This window comes from Convolutriloba macropyga, chromosome 6 (genome assembly GCF_964194025.1).
Source record: "Convolutriloba macropyga chromosome 6, txConMacr16.3, whole genome shotgun sequence".
Taxonomy (NCBI): domain Eukaryota; kingdom Metazoa; phylum Xenacoelomorpha; order Acoela; family Convolutidae; genus Convolutriloba; species Convolutriloba macropyga.
Window position 1 is genome coordinate 74,949,229 of NC_134473.1, and position 13,356 is coordinate 74,962,584.

At 33.3% G+C, this 13,356-nt stretch overlaps 2 protein-coding genes across 4 annotated transcripts in view; both read right to left on the reverse strand.

Annotated features, from left to right (window-relative positions):
* Positions 1-13,356, reverse strand: part of LOC142340621 (cyclin-dependent kinase 2-associated protein 1-like) — a 575,438-nt gene that overhangs the window by 557,806 nt on the left and 4,276 nt on the right. The gene's annotated exons all lie outside the window — the stretch shown is intronic.
* The window catches only part of LOC142340620 (large ribosomal subunit protein bL17m-like), a 435,605-nt gene that overhangs the window by 265,106 nt on the left and 157,143 nt on the right, over positions 1-13,356 (reverse strand). The gene's annotated exons all lie outside the window — the stretch shown is intronic.

The window sequence follows — 13,356 nt, forward strand, 5'->3', positions numbered from 1 at the left end:
GTAAAGCTTGTTGCTGATAAAAAATCGGTTGCAGAATAGCAACAATAAGGACAGGATAGCCGAGTGGGCAGTGCTGCTGATGAGGGATCGGGAGGTCCATGGTTCGAATCCCAGTGTGGGCAACTGTTTTTGCGCCCATAAAGAAAAATCTATCTAGGCTACAGCCGTTGAATTAAATTGCATCGCCTGTTGTTCGAGAGCAATTCTTCCGAAATTAGTCGGTTTATGTTTTGTACAATAAAATTTTTCCATTTTTCAATCATTCTTCTGCTCGATTTTTTGGAGCAGTTACTCAACAAAGAAATGAAGTACATGTGACTTCAATAAATCAATCTTATACGAGATAAAGCCCTGTTTTAGATGACACTATTTTATTTGTTTTAACTTGTTCTAGTTCTGCATAATTGTTCTAACACGAAGTTTGTAGCCATTTTTTGCTTGACTGATTTTTCTTCTGATCATTACAACCTGGAGGGCATTAACTGACTGAGCAGCTCTCTCTTCTGACTGAGAGCCTTACTGGTCTCTAAGTATTCGATTCACCAAAACTGTTGAGACATAAGTTACTCGTGTGAATCGCTCGCGGTTCATAATTTTGCAACCCCCCCCCCCCCCCCCCTCAGCACTCGCGCAGCCGTCCACCCTCCTCCATCGGTGATTTGGACACCCTCGTCCATTCCTACCAGATTTGGACCCCCTCGGCCAGCGATTCCGTGCGCCGCTGCAGTGTAAGCTAAAACAAGTATAGCTGTTACCGCTGTTACAGTTTATTAATACAATCTGAAATTTCAGGAAAGCTTGAATTGGAGAAATCATAGATGAGCACTGAGAAGTTCAATTGTTTTTAATTTCTTGTAAAGTTCAATTTCTTGTAATGCGGTAGAATAACATTTAAAAGAAAGTTGTGCTTCAGAAGATTGTAAAATAGCATACTCCCTGAAATATCAAAACCCGCGTATATATTTCATCATTCGTTTGAATTCATCTGCTCGTCATTACAGAGGAAATATTGATGCAATTTTCGCGGAAAATCGTCCTGGTTTTGCTATTCAAAAATTGGTTTCCATATGGCAGCGAGGCAGATGTGATCCTATTTTTTGACCGTGCCTTGTTTAATTATTACACATTCGGTTGATACTTCTCGGTTCTTTTTTCAACTAATTGCACCGTCGATTACTGTTTTTTCTCTCGTTTCAGTTGATATTGAGGTCACGAGGACCTATCACGGTATTTTTTTAGCTTTTAGCCCAAGCTTTCCAGCTTTTTGTGTAAAATAAAGTTTGTGGTTGATTGGGTTGTGTGGAGAAATTTTTTTGACTGGCGTGTTTCAAGAAACAGTTACGAAGAATCATTTAAGACTGAGTGAAAATTTGGACGCTGATGAAACTTGAAGTGCTAGCAAAGCTACATAGCAAATTTTGTCCTTGTGACTCATAACGCTCGCTTATAAATTCCACAATTGGACAATTTACAAAACGAATATATTAAGCACAGGTGACACGAAAAATGAAGAAAACAAAAATAGAATACTCAATTTTTCAACATCGAGATTTTCATGTCCTTTGGTAAGTAAATTTGAATCAAACCGACGAATTCGAAGGATTATATTCTATATACTGTCCCTGTGTACGAAAATTCGTGATACGATAATATTTAGATATGCAAGCCCCCCGTTACAAACTAAATAAGCAAAATTTGACAAGCATAAATCTACATGATTTTTTGTATTCAGAATTCATATTTACGCATTTCGTTTTTACCAATGATCCAACTGATTAGAAGATTGAAATGTGATATGCACTAACGAGGCAAACAATTAGGCGCTAAATATACGGTTCAGCGCAGCTGCTGAAAGCAGTCTTTATGATGTGATGGGCAATTTTGAAAAACCCACTTTCTACCAGAAATTTTTTCGGGATCATTTATATTTTTCTATGGAAGCCATCGGAAGATCAACCCCAGCGAAAAATTTTGAACAAGATTTAACAGCGACTACTTTCAAAGTCTCCGAAAAACGCGATATAGCAAATGGAATCGAGTAAAAGTATGAAACTTGTTGTGCCGTTTCATTCGTCATCTCTCGTTTTCTTGCATCTGAATATTTAACATCGCCCTATAAACGTGTACATCGCCCTATGTACGATAGAATTTAGGTTCAACAAATGTGACCGAATATAATGATATATGAACATAAGGTTATCAAAGTGAACAATTCCGTGATGTATTTTTTAAATTTTTTGTTACCATCGCATTATTGGATGACTCCGGATTGAGTTGTCATTTAGCTTAATTTTTCCTTGAATGCTGGGATAAGCATTATTTACCTTTAACCTACTAATTGCAGGTTACTGTGCTTTTTTTCGTCCGGATAAAATGGTTTTCAAAAGCGTAGATCGTAGGCAAAATGTACATATAAAAAATCAGAAATTCGAGTTTCTGATTTGCATCGCTTTGCTGTGTACGGTCAATTTCGGCCAATCGATTTATTTGACGTGAAAGTTTTAGTGGAACAATTTCTGAGCGCAGTCGAACGTAGACTATTTAAATTCGAGGATTTGTCGAATTTTCGAGGAGCTATCGGGGTTTGCTTTTTTGTTTTGTCAGATTTTTGTTCTATTTTGCCAATATACGCTGATATTATTCATGATTGAAAGTCAATTTGGAATGACCCTTTCTAATAAAATAAAGGCTGATTTTATGATATGGCTTTTTCTTAGATAAAATATCTCAATAATATCACTCAATTGCCATGTCACCGGCTGATATTTTATTAAATTTGCAAAGTTTTTCACCCATTTTTGCAAATTTTTCTGGTTTTGAATTGTGTTACTGGCATAACAAAATTGACGCTCAGATATAATCTTTGTACTAATAATTTGTCAATAATTACTTAAATGTTACTGAATATTTTCTGAATTAGCAGCAATTTTTAAAAGAATTGAATTAATTTTGAATAAGGTATATCGAATGCTTTTCACGTTCCATAAAACTCTAATTTTACTGCAAATGTAGAACGAGTTGCATGTTGCTGTTTTCAATAATGGAAAGATAAAAGATGTGACATTTAATTTCAAGAAAACGAAAACATATAACATTTAAATTTTTTTTACCATATACAGTTTTTAAAGCAATGTAGCTTTAATTTTAAAATTTTAAAATTGAATTTTGGTCGTAATAATTTGTTCGGTTGTGATAGTTTCATATCAAGTCCCACGGGACGCTGGGGCATGGCCAAGGCCCGCGAGGCATGGCCAAGCGCGCTAAATGCGCAGCTCTTTAATAGTAAAGGGGGGTTTATTTCTGTGGTGGTTTTATTTCCTGGGGGTTTATTTCCTATCTAAAATGAAGCGGAGTTTTTTCCGTGGGGTTTTTTTCCGCAACTGGTGCTAATCATTACAACAACTGGTCTTAAGCTCTCGAATTTGGGCATCTAGTATGACCCCTTTTCTTCTGCTTCAAGGCGTCATCTTTCTAGCCAAGTTCACATTGCACAAAGAGAGCTTCGTTATTTTAGTTCAAATTGAGATCGTTTTCTCAACCTTCTAACAGTATCAACTCAAGAGCGTAACATGTGGAAGTCTTCTAGCAGAGAAAACTCATTTTAAATTTGTTATTATTAAATTTATTAAACTTATTGTTCCGACCCCACATGTTGGGGAAGGAACTATATACTCAAATGGGTTTTTTATGTTCAGTCAATTTTGCCGATCGATATGTTCATCTTAGAGAAATGTGAGTGGTATCATCAAAAAGCTCGTCCAGCCTAGAATTTGAAATTAAAAAGATTTTTTTTTAATTTTGTATTTTTCGAGGAGTTATCGAGGATTGAAGTTTTGTGTGAACACGTGATATTTGGTATGATTTCGTTCAGTTTTAGTGTAATTTTCCTTCAAATCATAATCTTTTCTTTAAAAATTTTTCATTCAAAATTACATTTCACGCCACAAAATGAATCGATTCCGTATTCTTAATAAAGGAAAGGTGATAAAAAGACTAGTACTGGTCTCATAGGGAAGTTTCCTAAAAAAATCGAGTTCTATTTGAGCTGTTTTTTTAGAAAATTTCATATTTTTTAGGTCACCTAGAGACCGGTCACTTCTCATTTTGATGTTCGGTTAATGATAAACCTGATTTACAGTAAAATGACACCTAATGAACAAAAAACACGTTTTAAAGGAATCGCGCATGTTTTTTATGGCTTCGATTCTGAGTTTTTGTAATGAAACTTTGATTTTCTTTGAGCTTTTACTGAATTTTTGGAGCCCTATGGCATCGAATCGTTGACTGAAAGTGCAATGGGTTTCGTGATGAGCATTATTGAAGCTACTCAGAGCTTTGTTTGGAAAAATAATGGCTGTTAAGACTTTATATATAAATTTTCGAAATTTTTTTTGAACATTAACTGATCATACTTATTTTTGTAAACTGTAAGTCAGCCTCAGTACTGACAGGATGCCCTTCTTTTCTGCTGCAACCAAAAATAATCTGTTCAATGGTTTTATCTTTAACTATTGGTTTAACGACTTCAATGCCACAAGATTTCAAAAAGAATTTTAATATTTTTGGATATTTTTGTATTTTTGAATCCTTTTGAAATTTTATCACATTAGCCTAATTTTGATAGCTCCCATTGGTTTAGGGAAGACGATCAATGGATTGTAGATTAAGTTTGTTTTCAGAGAAAAGCTTATGGTTTAAATGGCTTCGACACTTTCTTCTCTCACTTTTCTACTGAATTTTTGGTTTTTGCTGGTATTTGTTGTTGTTTTTATAGTCATAAGACTTATTGTGATATCTTAATGATTGCCCAAGATTGACAAACATCTTTGTCGTTCTATCGAGTCATGACTGAGCGTATTTATTGACTTCTGTTGAAAGCTATTCAACTTATTGTCTGTTAAGACTTGAAAAATAATTTTTCGAAAAAATTTTTGAACGTTAACCAATCATTAACGTATCTTCGTGAACTGTACGAACGTCTCAGTAATTACCGGAACTCCTTCTTTCCTACTTCAGGAAAAATAATCCAAGTTGCGGCTTTGTCTTCTAACTATTGGTTTGATAATTTCGATGCATGAGTTTTCATAAATTTTTTGGACATCTGGAAAAATTTTTTTGTTTTGTTCTGAAATCTCATCAAATTATCCTATTAGTGTTAGTTCCAATTGGTTTAGAAAGGACGTTCAATGGATCAAAGGTAAAGTTTTCAAAGAAAAGCTTATGTCTTAATTGGCTCCGACACTTTCTTCTTGCACTTTTCTCGCAGTTTTTGGTTTTTGCCTGTATTTGTTGTTGTTTTCTTAGTCAGTGACTTATTGTAATATCTTATTCGATGACTTTTCAAGGACAAACATGCTTGTCGTCCCATCGAGGCATAACTCCCATCGAGCGCTTTTATTGACTTTCGCTGAAAGCAATTGAGTTTAATGGCGCTGATGCTACCGGTTTTCTTAGAAATTTCGTTGTTTTAATGTATTTGTTCATATTTATTGATATTTTGAAGTTGTATTGAAAAAAAATTCTCATGCTGTTAAACAGTTAAGTGATAATAGAAAAGTCATTACCGAAAAGTTTTAATGGTTTCGACACTTTTCTCGCTCAATATTTTTTTTGAATTAGCTGTTTTTTTTTTAAATATTTTGGTTGGCGTAAAATGCTGACCAGTCCCAAAGGTTGTAATCGAGTATCTAAGGATTGATGTTACCCTAGGCAGTCATTTTATAGCGAATAGTCTCAAAGTTTATGATATTGTACATTTTCAATGATTTTTTATACTTTTCAATTGTTGTTTTTTTTCGTCAACTTGTAGCTTTTTCTCATCATTGAGAGGTCTCATTCTTTTTCTTGTATTCAACAAGTTTAAAATTTCAGCCATATCAGATGGAAATTGATGTTTTGTTCGTGGACAATATGCGTTTAAATAAAGCTTTTGGTGGTGTACTTGTTTTTCTTTTTCTCTTCTTTTAGCACATTCGCGTAAAAACAGATCCCAATGGTTCTCAAATGTGGCCCAAATGCATTTATTTAATCTTTCAGTATAATTTTAGTTACATTAGTATGAATGAAACTTCAAGGAAGAACACATGGTATTCAGATAATAGCTGATGATTTTAATGGCTTCAATAATTTGTGTTTTCTCAAATTGTTTTAATTTTTTGAGTTTTTCTGCTTCCGTAGTCCGTTCCTATGTCTTAATCTAACCAACGACAAGTCCTATTGCTTTCATAATGAATGTTTAGTAAATTTTTTAAGAATGATTTTGTCAAAAGCTAATGATTTTTAAGACTTTAGAAAATATTTTTAAAAAATGTTGATTGATTTTTCAATTTCGCTTTTTTATTGCCTTTTATCGACTTTGTTACCTTGTCCCATTAAGGAAAATTGCCATCTGCTGTATAGTATGGAGACAATTGGTGCAGTTAAGGTTTTATACGATTGCATTTTGGCGTTGTTACTAGGTGCGTTCAATTTAGATATTTAGTTTTTGCCGTGAAATTTTTGGTTTTTTTTTCGTAGTTTTTTCAATGGAAGATCTCGTCAGCGCTGTAATGAGGCATGGCATCATGTAAATCATTAAGTAGTTAGGTTTTTATACGTTTTTTTAAACACAAACATCTATTATTATCTCTTCATTTGGTTGGCAATGAAGTCAAAAGTGTAGATGAGCTCGGGTCGGAACATCATGTGCGAACGCACATTAACGAGCATCCTTGTTAATTATTCAATAAATTTATTATAAAATTGTTAAGAAACAATAACTGCAGAACAATAATTAGTTTTACTGATGTTTTTTATCTCAGTTCAAATACTGGAGTTTCAATTGCAACAGTCGAGAGCGTTGGAAATGTCAAATTCTGCAGAAAAAGAAAACGTTGTTGATAAGCTGCTACTTATGATATCAAATTTAGTTTGAATTAAATCAACAATGCCAACAAAAATTAAACTTAACAAAAGCTGCTCTTTAATTTTTATCTTAACATTCTATTTCTTTCAATTGTTTAGCACAAAAGAGGATGCTGCTCCAATTATTGGCGCCACCGAGAGAAATTGATTTTCCAGGATGTAAGTATAGAGACTTAGCAGTTAGCTTTGACTTCGTTGCAAATATTCGTTTCAAGTGACGGTTTTGCGTAAAAAGGACATGTTATTTATCGTTGAATTGAATCAAAATAGGATCATGCCGCTATTAAAACTGGCGCTATCTTTTCAACAATTTTCTTTAAGAAAAGGAAATTATCTAAAGAAAACTAAAGGGTTATCCTTGATGGTTTTTGTTGGCCATGGGCTCCTGTCATTGTTTTTGTTGGATTACAGGCAAAACGAATTATTCATTTCATCCTTGGCATTTGATAGGTCGCAGCGAAGAATTCAATCAATTGCAGCTTTTCAAATAGCTAGAACGTTCGTTTTTCTATTTGCCAGGTGCTGTTAAAAGTGAAACGGATATTTGTCCTATGTGTATCAAATAATTTTCCCAAATTTCATTTCAATTACCGTTTTTTGTTCTCGAAGTGACTAAGCTTTTATTATTTTTTTTTACTTTTTTGTGATTAGAAACTTTGTTTCATGTGTCGAGGCAGCAAATTTTTGTGAGAGTGAGCAACATCTCCTGTATAAGCTAGTTACTGCTTTAGGAGCAATCTGCAGTTTATCGATTGAAATAGGTTGACTGTAAGTGTTGACGTAAGCATTGGTTTCGAGATCGACTATAGAGAAATTGCGCTTTCTTAAATGTTTTTGTTCCGACCCCTTTAAATGGGGAGGATCAATATGCTTTTTGGGAAAATTGGTCCTGGGAATTAATTTGGCTATGGCTGAAGGAAAATCTGCTGGAGACTACAACTTAAACTATTTTGCAAAACGCGACAAGTCTGCTACAATCTGTAATTTCTCCGTATGATCTTAAACCACCGAATATTGATACAGCTCCAAGAATGACTAACTCTTCTTACACTCTTATTGATTACATTATAACAGACGATTACGAAACAGGCATAGTAGCGGATACAATTTTGAAAACTGATCATTTTGCAACAATCACAGTTCTTAAATCTGTGATGCTAAAATCAAAAACAACAAAAAATTTTTTTGACAAAAAAAAACTATGCAGCCATAGCGTTCCAAAATTTTATTGAAAATTCAAACTGGCGACACTTTTACGGTGCAGTAACGGGAGATATGATGTCATTAGAATTTCAAAGAATAATTGAAAGAGCATTAGCACTATATGCTCCAATTAAAGCCTGTTATATTGGAAAAGACAAACCAAGTTTTTGCTTCAAGAAATGGCTATGTGAATTAAACAGTGAAAAAGCCAGATGGAATTTCATTCAAGATCTTCGTAATAAAGAAAAGACTCAAACAAGAATTCACTCTTTATTAAACAGTTTTGGTAATAAGATAACGAAGCCTATGGAATTTGCAAATCTTCTTAATTACAGATTTTCTACTCTAGGAAGAGTTCATCGGCTTACAACAAACAAACGACATTCCTCCTTAAACTGCTCCGAGAACGTGTTTCACATTCCGATATATAACAGCCAAGGAAACAATGATGCTCATGGATTCATTGAATACCAGTTAACCACTCGATCCTCCAAAAATACCAGCTTGGGCAACAAAAGATGCTAAAGCAGCTCTAGCAGAACCACTCTGTTATCTAATTAATCAGTTCATTACAGAAGCAAAATTTCCAGATCTTAAAAAAGCTTGTGTAACTCCACTCTTCAGAAACGGAAATCCCGAAGACCCACTCAATTATAGACCTATTTCTGTCACTTCTGCTCAAAAATTTTTGAAAAGGCGTTCAGTTCACAGATCACAAGTTTCCTAGAAAGTGAGCAATTATTGTCTATTAGTGAATTTGGTTATAGAAAACAAATTTCAGCAATTGATGCTATCCTGAAATCGACAGAACAAATATGATTAGAACTCAACAAGAAAAAAAATGTTACAGGTGCGTTTTTAGATCTTTCGAAGGCTTTTGATTCTATAAACCTCAAAATACTGTTACGGAGACTTGAAAATATAGGTTTTTATGAACATGCTACCAATTTAATGGAAAATTATTTGAGCTAAAGATCTCAAAGAATTGTCCTATATGGAATTGAATCAGATTGGATAAATTTGAAAAGAGGAGTTCCACAAGGTACTATTTTAGGACCTCTATTATTTAACATTTACGTCAACGATTTAGCAAAGATTGTAGAAAAGGATTGCATGGTTGTCCAGTATGCAGACGACACTTTTCTTTTTACATCCGACACTGATGAAATATCGTCAAAAACAAAACTTGAACATAACATCCCAAAAATTATCGATTTTTTTGCAAAGTCCCAGTTAATGGTGAACAAACAAAAAACAGAATATATTGTGTTCAGCACCAGGAAGAGGTTAACAAATTTTGTTCTGAATATCGACAACAAAAGAATAGCAGAATCAAATAGTGTGAAGTATCTTGGCGTAATTATTGATAGCAAACTAAAATTTGATGGAGAAGTGAAAACGATTCTTCAGAGAATGGCTTGTGGAGTAAAAGTTTTGAATACACTAAGTAAAAGTTTACCAGAGAAAACGAAAATGTTATTGCTTAATGCAATAGTAATAAGTCATCTACAATTTTCCGCTTTATTTTTGGTAGGGTTGCAAAAGTCATTTTTCACAACTTTAGAAAAACAATTGAATTGGGGAATAAAAACCATTTTTAATAGAAAATACGATCGGTCTACAGATCTCAAACTTCGCAACAAAATATTACCAGTCTCTTTTCTCTTGAAATATCATTGCTCAAAATATTTTTTTCGCTTACTCAGCAACGATCTTCCAACATATACAATTGAACCTCTCTCTACCATGAGAATAAAACAACATGACAGGTAAAAAAAATAACGTTCGATATAAGAAAGAACAATAAGTTTTTAACTGATTCTTTTATTGCACCAGCCATGCCAATTTATAATAGTCTGCCCTCTAATATTAGACTGAAAACAACATCGAAAGCTTCCTTAAAAAAGAACTGAACGAATATTTTTGGAAAGAATTTTTGAAGGATACGAAAGTAACTGATATGAAAGATGACATTGAGAGCATTAGATTTTAATTTTTTAAATCTTCATGATGTACATATAAAATTGTGAGAACATTTTATAATTGCACTTTAGGCCATTTTTTACTAATGTAATGTCACATTTTAGTTGCGTAATTTAATGATTTCATAATTTTACATAATGTTATATTCTTAACCTTACATTGCCTCTTCTACCATTTGTTTTTTATTCTAATGTGTACCAGAGGAAATTAACAATGTTCTTTTTTATATGCTCACCTGGTTTTTTTTGTTCAGGAGCTTGATATAAGCATCGCACAGAGTTGTGACTGGTATTAGAAATTCTTTTTTGAAAATTCAGCTTTTTTCGGGAAAAATGGCACTAAATATGCGTTAGGCACTTTTTATCAATTGACCGGTAGTGCGAACGTAAAAGCCGCTGAGACAATCTTGTACTCAGATTAGGGTTATTTTTTTATCACAGGTTCCTGAAAGTGTCCCGGAACTAGCAATTTGGCGGCCTTTCGCTAATTTGAATCGATATTTATCAAAAAGCCGTCATTTATTGATATAATAATATTTTTCATTGCCAGGATATCGAATACGCAGTTATTTCAAATAATGACGTTTTATAGCAGCCGCGCCAATTTGGTCTCATCGTTGATTTTTGCGAAGAAAATGGGTTCGGAAAGTACTTTCGATCTTTCCTTTGTTTTGAATTTTATCGAACTCACAGACCAATCTGTTTTCTTTTAGAAGCCATTAAATAAATATGGTGTTTTTTTTCTGAGGAAAGCTCATGGTTTTTATGACTCCGACAAAGTTGGTAAATTTTTAATGAATTCATGAGTTTTGCCAGCTCTTGTAGTTTTTTGTAGTCCCATGACAAACTCTAATCAATGAAGTCTATTTGACTATGCTTGGAGCTTTAAAAAAACTTTGATGATTTCAATTGATACCTAATGGTTTTTTCGCTTTTATAACTCGATAATTATCCAAAATTCTTCTTCCAATTTTGAGCTACTTATTTCTTTATCAAATTAGCTATTTCGGTAGCAGTTGGAACGATTATTTTTAATAGAAGAGCTGCAATAGGAAGACGAGTTGTAATGGGGCGCTGTCCTTCTTTGAAAAAGATTTTTTTTCTTTTATGTTAAATACATACCAAAATGATTTCACAGCTCAATTATTGATAGATCAAATTTTATGCACGCGACGGCCATTGAACATACACTATAATTTAAGCTAAAAACTTATGGTTTTTTGGCTTCAACATTGTGTTCGTGTAAATTTATTTTTGAAATTTCGAGTTTTTAAATTACCCTTTATTGTTGTTAGCTTATGGTTGTTTTGACTTTTGGTTTTGCACATATTGTTTTCAAACAAAACTTTCTGGTTTTTAAGTTTTCTCTTTTCTCATTTTTATTACGTTGTAGCGTAGTTTCGGCGAAGAAGTCGCAGACTCCTCCAAGGGAATTGGAATTTAGACGTCATGGCGTTCATTTGAATAATGGTTTCTTGGTTTTGATACGAGTTTTCATAACTTAAAATTTTTTGATACTTTTTCCAATTTTTGGCGTCTTTTTTAAATGTCTTCTCCAATCATCACATTAATGACAAGTCAAATATTACATTAATGGTGTTGAAAGAAACTTCAGTTGATTCTTTTAATATTTTTAGTGAAACGATTTGCTTTAAAGTCTTCGACTTCGTTTTTTGTCGCAAAATTTAGTCGACGCTTTGATTTTTGCTTGTATATGTTTTATAGTTGTATGACATTCTGGATAATGGCAGGTCGCAGTGGCTTTCTAAGGATGTAAAAATGAACTTGAGTTGATGGCTAAATGTTTTCTATTAATTGACATTAATTGTTCTAAAGGTATAAAGGTATTTTTTAGTATCGCTCATTTTGTTTTTTGTCTACTTGTTAATTATTCTCAATAAAGACAGCCGGTAGTATGCAAGTTAATTTGTCCAGTTTAGATTTCATCTAATGCTGCTTTGACTTTTAAAATAGATCGACTTTGGCCATAATTTGACTTACTTGTTTGTCTTGTCTCATAGTCTCTGATGGCAGGTATAATTGGCCCTCTAATGAGGCATTTAATTTGGTTTATTGGTTTGAGAATAATTCGGCTGAGTTTAAGTGGATTCATGAATTATTTTTGAACCATTCATGAGGTTTTGAAATTTTTCTATCTCTTCCTCTTTTGGATAATTAAGCACATTACCGAGTCTGCTTGTTGTGTTATGCTTTCAGTACTAGCTTCACTGTTTGTCGCTCGTGAGGCTTGATAGTTTCTTATTTGTGATTTATGACTTAGTTCTTAATGCAAAGTTTCATCAATGCTCAAAAACAAAGTTAGTAGCGGTTCGTTTGGGTTGCTGCAGATCTAGTGGGATTTTTACTATTCTCAGAAGTGCAGTTATCGAAATTCGTGGGAAGGCTAAAATTTTGGCGAAAATAGAGTTGACAATATTTTTGGGAGTTATTGCATGAAAAAAATTACGTTTTTGTTTTTTCCGCACTGCTGAATTTGTTCACACTATGACCATATTGATGTTCATCTCTATTACATATTTTAACGTTATATATTACAGTTTTTAATCTGATTTTTGCTCCGCTGGACTCTTGTAAGAGCAAACATTTATATTAAATTGACATATTAATTTTAAAAGAAAGAAAGAATTAATTTCTCCAAGTGCTAAAAAAAACAAACTTTAACAAACATCAATCTATAAAGAGACTCGGAGGGTACAGACAACGGGACAAATTGTCCTCAACACTGAGCACTTCAAAACTACAATTATGAGATTATAGTAAGCTTAAATGAATGCATACGTTAAGGATATACATTTAGAAGTAAATTTTTCCCCATTTACAGTTTCATTAAGGAAAATTTGTGCGAGAAAATGCAATCATGGTACTGTTTCGTTTTCCTTCAAATGAAGCCAGGCTTATTCTGATATTCCTGTAGCAAGCACGTAAATGGTATTATAGATTTAGCCCTTACAGAGCAAACATGTGTTTCACAAGCACTCTGTTGTTAAGTATGTAAGAGTCTTTCAATGTGTGATAAAGATTACTTATGTCATTAACATTGCAGTTATCAAAAGTAGTAAAGAGATTCTGATTTTCTAACAGATTATAAAGTTTTGACGCGCGAAATCGCACTGACATTCTTCCAGCTTTTCTACAAAGAGGTTCATGCGAAAGATTATAATCATTTCTAGTAGATTTTTTTTTCTCAAAACAAAATAAATCCTTAAGGTATTTTTCAGAATGCAATTGGTATTTAGATTTCAGGACA